Source organism: Macaca mulatta, chromosome X, assembly GCF_049350105.2.
Source record: "Macaca mulatta isolate MMU2019108-1 chromosome X, T2T-MMU8v2.0, whole genome shotgun sequence".
In the NCBI taxonomy this organism is placed as follows: domain Eukaryota; kingdom Metazoa; phylum Chordata; class Mammalia; order Primates; family Cercopithecidae; genus Macaca; species Macaca mulatta.
Genome location: NC_133426.1, coordinates 116622947 through 116631675, shown reverse-complemented (window position 1 = coordinate 116631675; position 8729 = coordinate 116622947). Strand labels below are relative to the sequence as shown.

The following is an 8729-nucleotide window of genomic DNA, read 5'->3' as shown; positions in this document are numbered from 1 at the left end:
TTCCTAATGGATATTGGTTCTCTAATTCTCCTATTCTTTTTCTCTTTTCCCCAACTCTTTGCACTTTTGTTTTACATTCTTAGAGATTAATTAAAAATATATCCATAGATACCTATAAAATAAACTTTTAATTTTTAAAAAATTTCTATTCAAGTAGTTTGAGTTTTTAAGAGCTCATTTTTTTTCTTTTCTTCTCTTTTTTTTTTTGTGTGTGTGTGGGGCCACCCTGAAAGGCAGACAGGTTTAATGGGCTACAGCCAGGAAATCAGCAGTTGGACTTGGCCATAAGCTCCAGCTTTTTCTTCTCAATGGCATAGGAGTTGGAAGAGCTCTTGGCAGTGTTGATGAGCTTATCAGCCAGGTATTCAGTGACGGTCTTGATATTCTGGAAGGCAGCCTCACTGGCACCTGTGTACAGCAGCCAGATGGCTTGATTCACATGGCACAGTGGGGACATGTCCACGTCCTGCTGTCTCACAGTCTCAGCTTGCTCGATGTATGTGGAGTCCTCCCAGGGCCACTTTTGATGATGGCATTCACCAGAACCTGCAGAGGGTTCTTGCCTGTAAGCAGGTGGATGATCTTGAAGGCATGCTTGACAAGGCACAGTCATGAGCTTCTTGCTGTTGTGGCCACGCATCACCATTGAGTTAGTGAAGTGCTCCATGATGGGACATTGCACTTTGTGGATGTAATTGGTGGCATACAACCCTATGCTGTGAGGCAGGTACTCGGTATACTTCTCCTTCACGGCAGTGTAATCCTGAAGGGAAATGTCACTGATCTGTGCATCATCAGGGCTCCACTTCCCAAAGAACTTGATATCAGGGGTTTCTGCCACCACTGGTGCTGCTGTCTCCCACTTGGTCATCTTGAGGGCACAGCCTGAGCATCTCTGTTTCTCATTGTGGACCATGCACCACCCTGACACAGACAGAATTCCATTCTTATTCTTAGAATGTTTCTTTTTTACTTCTAGGATCCATGTTTCATGGACATGATATATCTACGCATCTCTCTGAAAATGTTAATTATAGGGATTTGTATGGCTTCTTCTACCTACATTATTTCTATTTCTTCCAAGTTCCTTTTTCCAATGTTTGTCTCATATTCTTTTATTCTATTAAAGACTTTCCTCCAGTGCTTGACTATCCTTAACTATTCATTTGTATTTAGGAGTGTGGAAACTGAAAATCTGTGTGTGGGGAAATGCAGGGAGCAATTATTGATTGATTAGTCTTATGTCCTTAGGTGGACGTGGCCACTTCCTTGGCAGACCCTACAATTATTAGTATCTGTGGGCCGTTTCTCTTTTTTTTTTTTTTAATTCTTTTTTTTTTTTTTGAGACGGAGTCTCGCTCTGTCACCCAGGCTGGAGTGCAGTGGCCGGATCTCGGCTCACAGCAAGCTCCGCCTCCCGGGTTCACGCCATTCTCCTGCCTCAGCCTCCCGAGTAACTGGGACTACAGGCGCCTGCCACCTCGCCCGGCTAGTTTTTTGTATTTTTTAGTAGAGACGGGGTTTCACCATGTTAGCCAGGATGGTCTCGATCTCCTGACCTCGTGATCCGCCCGTCTCGGCCTCTCAAAGTGCTGGGATTACAGGCTTGAGCCACCGCGCCCGGCCTCATTCTTTAACATAGTAAAAGACTGGATATAATCTAATGTCCAAAGTGAGAGACTGATTCCAATAGTCATGGTTCATTGATACAACGAAATGGTAGGTAGCCATTAAAAGCAATCTAATAGCCCCAGTTATCAGGGCCAGTCACTTCCCATAGGGCTACTTAAAAAGGTGCCATTTCAGCTGAACTGACCCTATCATCACCTCCACCCCAGCTACCCACCAAGAGTTGGCCTGAAAAGAGAATAGAGTTTGCCTTTTGAAAACTGCAATGAGGACGGGCGTGGTGGCTCATGCCTATAATCCCAGCACTTTGGGAGGCCGAGATGGGCGGATCACGAGGTCAGGAGATCGAGACCATCCTGGCTAACATGGTGAAACCCCGTCTCTACCAAAAATACAAAAATTAGCCGGGTGCGGTGGCGGGCGCCTGTAGTCCCAGCTACACGGGAGGCTGAGGCAGGAGAATGGCGTGAACCCGGAGCTTGCAGTGAGTGGAGATTGCGCCACTGGACTCCAGCCTGGGCGACAGAGCGAGACTCCGTCTGAAAAAAAAAAAAAAAAAAAGAAAAGAAAACTGCAATGATGGTGAAGAGAAACCTGTCCCTATCCCTACTACTCCTCTTCTTGGTGAAGAGAGGCAATGGTGTACTGGTGAATGTTTAACAACTCGTTGGAGGTATCTCTGTTGTGTAAATACTCCCACCATGGCCAATTTCAAGCTAGCAATGTGACATCCGTCAACTGGCTAACACATTTTCAGAAAATTTAACAATTGGCTTTCATGAGCTGGGATGAGCTGGTTCCAGTGCACCACTAGAGAGAGGCCTCAGAGAACAGCAGTGGTTAGACTTCCACTTAATCACCAACCCTGCTTTGCAGACTAGGTAGGCCTAGAGCCACTGGAAATGGGTCAAGAACTCTAGAATAGGGTGATGGAGTTGCCAGGTAAATAGGAAGCAAAAATATTTTCCTTTAATTTCTGGTGTCCAAGAGGCATGGAAACAAGGGCCCTGGAGGAGATTGGGAGCTATGGGTTTTCCAGCTCTACCCTACTCCCAAGAAAAATACACACAGTAGGGAGTCAAGAGGCACAAGCTTCAGAGAAATGCAGAGAGAGGCCAGCAGCTAGAAGATGCAAGGGACAGCCAGTGCTTAGGGGTGTTGCTTAGCATTGATCTCCTCTACAGTGGGCCCAATTGCAGATTTGATGAGAGGAAGTGGCAAATGATAGCCTTCGCAGTGGTGAATTGTTTCCTTTCTTTCTCTGACCCCAACCCCAGAAGTACACATGTACCACAAAGGGAGTGGGACAAAAAGCAGAGAGGGAGTAAGGCGAAGGAGAACTTTGACTCAAATAGGAGATTAAAGAACAAAATGAACTAAGTCTTCAGAACCAGAATGGGCCAGCTTTAATAACCAGAAGTTACTACACTATTATGAATGAGATTGAGCTGGCTCTGGGGAGCTTGCACCCCAGGGGGAAAGCATGAAAAGGCATAGCTGGAATTTTGGAAAAATTAAAACCATTAAGTGGTACATGGAGATAATCTTGCAGTGGTGAATGTATAGTTACTTAACATTTTCCTCTTTGTGCTTTTCTTGTGTTTGCTCATTTTTGCACAACTAAAGTGTATAAAGTAATTTTTTTTTTAGCTTAAGGATCCATGTTACTGATGGGGACAAAGATGGCATCAGGAACAGACAAGAAGACCTAAAGTTAATAAAAATCCATTTTCTAGTGAATATAAAGTTTCTGGTAGCACAAGGTGCTGGGAAGGAGGCTGGCTTCAAAAGTCCTAGGGGGCAGGCCAGGCTCGGTGGCTCATGCCTGTAAATCCCAGCACTTTGGGAGGCCAAGGCGGGCGGATCACCTGAGGTCAGGAATTCGAGACCAGCCTGACCAACATGGTGAAACCCCATCTCTACTAAAAATATGAAAATTAGCTGGGCATGGTAGTGGGCACCTATAATCCTAGCTACTCAAGAGGTTGAGGCAGGAGAATCATTTGAACTCGGGAGGTGGAGCTTGCAGTAAGCAGAGATCGTGCCATTGCACTCCAGCCTGAGCAAAAAGAGCAAGACCATATCTTAAAAGAAAAAAAAAAGTCTCAGGGGGCATTTATGAAGAGCAAGGACCCCCTCCTGGAAGGAGAAAGTACCTGTATCACAAGAAGGCAGCTCCTTAATAGCTCTAATCCAAGGATGGAGGTCCCCTTATCCTAGTCATTCCTTAAGGGCTTCAGAGAGGGTGTTTCTGATAAATAGAGCATTACATCTTTAAATGAACAATTAGGTCTTCAAAGCAGCTTGAAGTAAGATGTAAAGGCCTCATGGCCTCTTGAATTTATTACATCACTGGAGAGGCAACATTTGATCTGAAAAGTGTAAAAAATTTTTCTGCGATTTATGCATTACCCAGAAACCTCTTGACTTCCTGGAATTCTTAATATAAATTCTATTTTCTCAGCAACAATGTTCTGGCATTGCTGCTAGCAGCTTGCTTGGCCACAGTTACTGAAGCTGACTGGTTTTGCCCCTAGCAAAAGTAATGTCATTGCCCTTGGCAATGAATCTGAAGAGCAAAGTGAAGTCATGCTTCCAACAGGTCCTTTGCCAGTTCCTTAAAATCACCCAAAACGATCCATCCATTTTTAATATCTCCCTTGGCAGCAACTTCAAGTGATTAAAAAATGTCCTGTCCATTCTAAAGCAGTCCCCAGGGAAATATTTAAATTACTCTGTTACATCTAAAATTTGTTGTAGTGCAGTCAACCCCAAAAGAGCCTCATAAACATCTTGCCTCTGTGTGGGGCCATTCTGAATTTTGAATGCCATCCGGTGATTCTTGACTGGCTGACATGTTTCTGGGATTACCTGTGACAAGGTAGAATTCAGCTTCAGTGAGTATCTGCTCTGATCACTCTCACAGGCTAGGCCTCGTCTCTCTCTCTCTCTCTCTCTCTCTCTCTCTCTCTCTCTGTGTGTGTGTGTGTGTGTGTGTGTGTGTGTGTGTGTGTGTGTGTGGTTTGTTACAAGGTAAGAATAAGTCCTTCTTTCTGTCTTTCCATTTGCTACTTACCGCCTTGGTGCCTCTAAAAGTGACCCTCATGAAAGCAGCTCATCTTCCAAGTCAGCCTTGTTCTCAATTGCCTGTGGAGTTTCCCAAAGTACCCTGTAATTGCCTCAATACTTCCCTTCACTTTAGCAAAATTGAAGTCTGTTGTAGGTTTCCACTTTTATTCTGATCCTTAGGTCTAATTACATTTACAACCTGGGCTAGGATATTTATGTAACTGTTGTTTATGCCTACAAATTCAAAATTATTTATAACATGGTAGATTGTAGAAATTTGATTTGCAAAATCTTTAGAAGACATCTAGAAAATATCATTTTTTGTAGGTTGATTATTCTCTAGGTGGAACATGTAGAGAACAATGGTATTGGAAATGAGAGCAGCTCTTCCCTACATTGCCCAAGAACCTAAAAATGGAAAAAGCTGGGTCAGCCCTCTTCTTCAGCTGCGGAGTCTATCTTTCACAGGGCCTCCAAGGGATGAATTGACCTCTTGAATGTCAGCTATCATTCATTTAATACTCCATTGTGGGTTTATTAATAGTAGATTTTTCTGTGCTTTTTTTGGGAATGTGACTTATATTGCCAACTTGTGCTGTTCTCATGGTAATGGATTCTCTCCACTGCATAAAATCAGACTTCCCTTGATTTGGTTTAAAATCACCTCATAAACTTAAAAGACATTCTTTCTTTTTTTTCTTTTGAAATTCATTGGGCCGGGCGCGGTGGCTCAAGCCTGTAATCCCAGCACTTTGGGAGGCTGAGACGGGCAGATCACGAGGTCAGGAGATCGAGACCATCCTGGCTAACACGGTGAAACCCCGTCTCTACTGAAAAATACGAAAAACTAGCCGGGAGAGGTGGCGGGCGCCTGTAGTCCCAGCTACTCGGGAGGCTGAGGCAGGAGAATGGCGTGAACCCGGGAGGCGGAGCTTGCAGTGAGCTGAGATCCAGTTACTGCACTCCAGCCTGAGCGGCAGAGCGAGACTCCGTCTCAAAAAAAAAAAAAAAAAAGAAAAAAAAGAAAAAAAAAAAAGAAATTCATTGTTCACTCCACGAGGCTCTTTGTGATTCTCTAGGTTTCTAACGTGTCCCCTGCCCCAGACACAAGTCTTTCTGATTGAACAGCAGCTAATCTTTTTAAACATGCCTCCTTTATGCCATATGGCAACCCCTCCCCCTCCTGTCCTTAATCTGTTTCTATGCCTTTCTCTAGCTCTTCCTCCAACCCCTCCCCTTCTGTTAGGCAAATCTTTCTGAAAGGGCAGTGACCCAGACTGTCCCCAGGGTATGGCTAATGGGGTGATTGCCCTGACCCTGCACTCTGAGAGTTCCCACCCAGCAGCGGAGGCCAGAGACCAGGTGGTTGGTGGATGCAGGGGGTGGAGGGGAGCAGGAAAGGACAAAGAAGCTGGAGCCTTTACTCAGAGGAGTTTAAAAAGATTAATGTACTCATGAATATATTAAAATTAGTGGCTAAGTTGAGGCAGACTGCTTAGATAATGGCACTGTCTCCTTCCTTTAAACCCTCCTTATTCTGTCTCTATGAGACTCCGTGAGAGCCCCTCACCTTCTTTGGTCTCCAAGTCTCTCCTCCATGCTTATTTACCACATTCAATTTAAATAAACATACTTCTTTTTGGGGGGATGCACGTGGGGCCCACAGTTCACTGGGGGTGGTATACCAATGAAGAATATCCTGGCACAGACGCTAGTTGTTTCAGATAGAGAGGACCCTGGTTTCTGGACCCTGATGGATAAAGAAGATGAACAATCCCTTGACTACCTTTGTACCCAGACAGCCCCATGGGCCTGAGCTTCTGTTCCCGGGCCTTGGGTATTATGATCCAGTCAAGAGCTACACTGAACAATGTGAGTCAAAAAAACCTAGCAAAGTGTTCTAAATCAGCCATGATTCCAGGGATAATGGACTAATTGGTCTGAGCCACAGATTGCATTGAAGATTCCCTTAAAGGACTGCTTTCCAAAGTGACTCAGTGTTTGATTTCCTAAATGATTGTCTGGGTTAGGCTTAGAGGTGAAGATAGGGGTAAGTAAAAGTGGAGAAAGTAAGGAGGAAAATGAGCTGCTCCATGCATACACGTAGAATACACGTTTCAAGGACATCTCTTTCTCTCTGCTCCTCTGTCCTCACACCAAGGAGTCTCTCTCTCTCTCTCTCACACACACACACACACACACACACACACACACACTGTCTCACACAAAAGTGATCGTACAGGATTCCCTGCAGTAGCATCTAGTCCGCACTGTTTCACAACTCATTTTTTTTCTCTGAATCTGAAGTCTAGGCTTACATGTTAAAGGAATTCCTTTCACTAAAGGCATCTTTCCTTCCTGGAATTTGGGCTAGGTACACTAAGTAGAACTCCCCCTGACACACACTTAGTAAGGCCCCATGACGTTTCTCCAACAGCCACCTCTCCTGAATTATGGGATTGCACAATGAACTTACGAAAGCAAAGAATGAACTCCTACAGGAACTTTACCCAGATGTCATTTGAACTTTCCCCTAGTTTTCCAAGGAGATCCTTGTCTTGGCAAAATAGTAGGATTAGGTAAGCTGGGCAACTTTCTATCTTACTATGTTCTACTTAAAAGACACTTCTGATCTCTGGCATATCCAGAATCCCTGATTTTGTCACTTTCAACTCTAAGTTCTGTTTGCCAACTGAGTAAATGATGTGAATTGAAACTTTAAGGTTCATATTTTGTAGTGAAACATCTCCCGAGTCTTTGGTAAATACATATCAATGTTAGATTCATATTTAAGAATTGTTACATACACTTAGCATTTAGATATGCAATTATCCGAGGAAAAAATTCACTATTGTGGCATTTGATGGGTGAAAGATAATGTTATTAGAGTCATAGATAAAAGTACTGTCCTATACATTTCTGGGTTTGGAAAATCTTGGCTTTTCAAGAGAAAAAAATGCTTGTTTCACTTACTGTACGATTCAGCTAAAAAGCTTCCTGTGAACTAGACCAAGTACCACCTCTTCCACGAGGCCTGGGTAAGTTCCATTGAATGTTCTCGGAGTCACATGCTGAGCAGAAAGTTGAGCTGGATTTTCCCTGCACATCCTGGATATTATCCCATTTATCTATTCTAGCCTGATCATGAGAAATAGCAGTAAAGGAAGACAGACTACCAAAAATTGTGAGAACAAATATACTTGCAGACCGTTATTCAGCAGACAAAGTCTTATACCCAGAAGATAGATACACAGTGAGTGTGTATGGAGTTGAAGAATGATGTTTACATAATGAACTTGGTTCTATTTACCTGCCATTCAAATCTTCAGGAGGCTGCCTGGATGAAATGCAATACTCCAGTTACTACTAAGTGAAGTCCCTCAGAGATGCTGAAGAAATCTCCAGAAGATTCAAAGTATCATATTATTAATCCCACCCCCACCACATCCCCTACTGTCTCTGCAGTAAACATAGCTCTGGAGAAGTATAGACTGACCTTGGGTTTCAATTTTCCTTAAAGTTGTCCAAACACCATTTTATTATTATTATTATTTTTAAAAGATGTTTATTTAGCTCAAGGTTCTGCAGGCTGCAAAGTACAAGAAGCATGGTTCTGGCATTTGCTCAGCTGCTGGTGAGGGCCACATTGTAGGTCAAACCATCTCAGGGAAAGTCAAAGGGGAAGTGGACTCATGCAAAGAGATAAAACTAAAGGAATGTCCTGGTATTATTAAAACCCATGTTCCTGGGAACTAATTCATTTCCATGAGAACTAATGAAGTCTCATTGGAGTGAAAACTTACTCACTCACTATCAAGAGAACACCACCAAGTTATTCATAAAAGATATTCCCTGGTGACCCAAACACCTCCCACTACGCCCCACCTCCTGACACGGGCACATTGGAGGTCATGGTTCACATGAGTTTTGGAAACGCTTAATTTTAAAAGCAAGCGCCTGGTCAAATGATATGCATATGGATTTGTCAACCAGCTACTTTGAGTAATGATGATAACCATGAGGGCTGGGGT

At 43.6% G+C, this 8729-nt stretch overlaps 1 pseudogene; it reads right to left on the bottom strand.

Annotated features, from left to right (window-relative positions):
• Nucleotides 1-265: 265 nt before the first annotated feature.
• LOC100425570 (small ribosomal subunit protein uS7 pseudogene) lies at nucleotides 266-871 on the bottom strand (annotated as a pseudogene).
• Nucleotides 872-8729: the final 7858 nt, after the last annotated feature.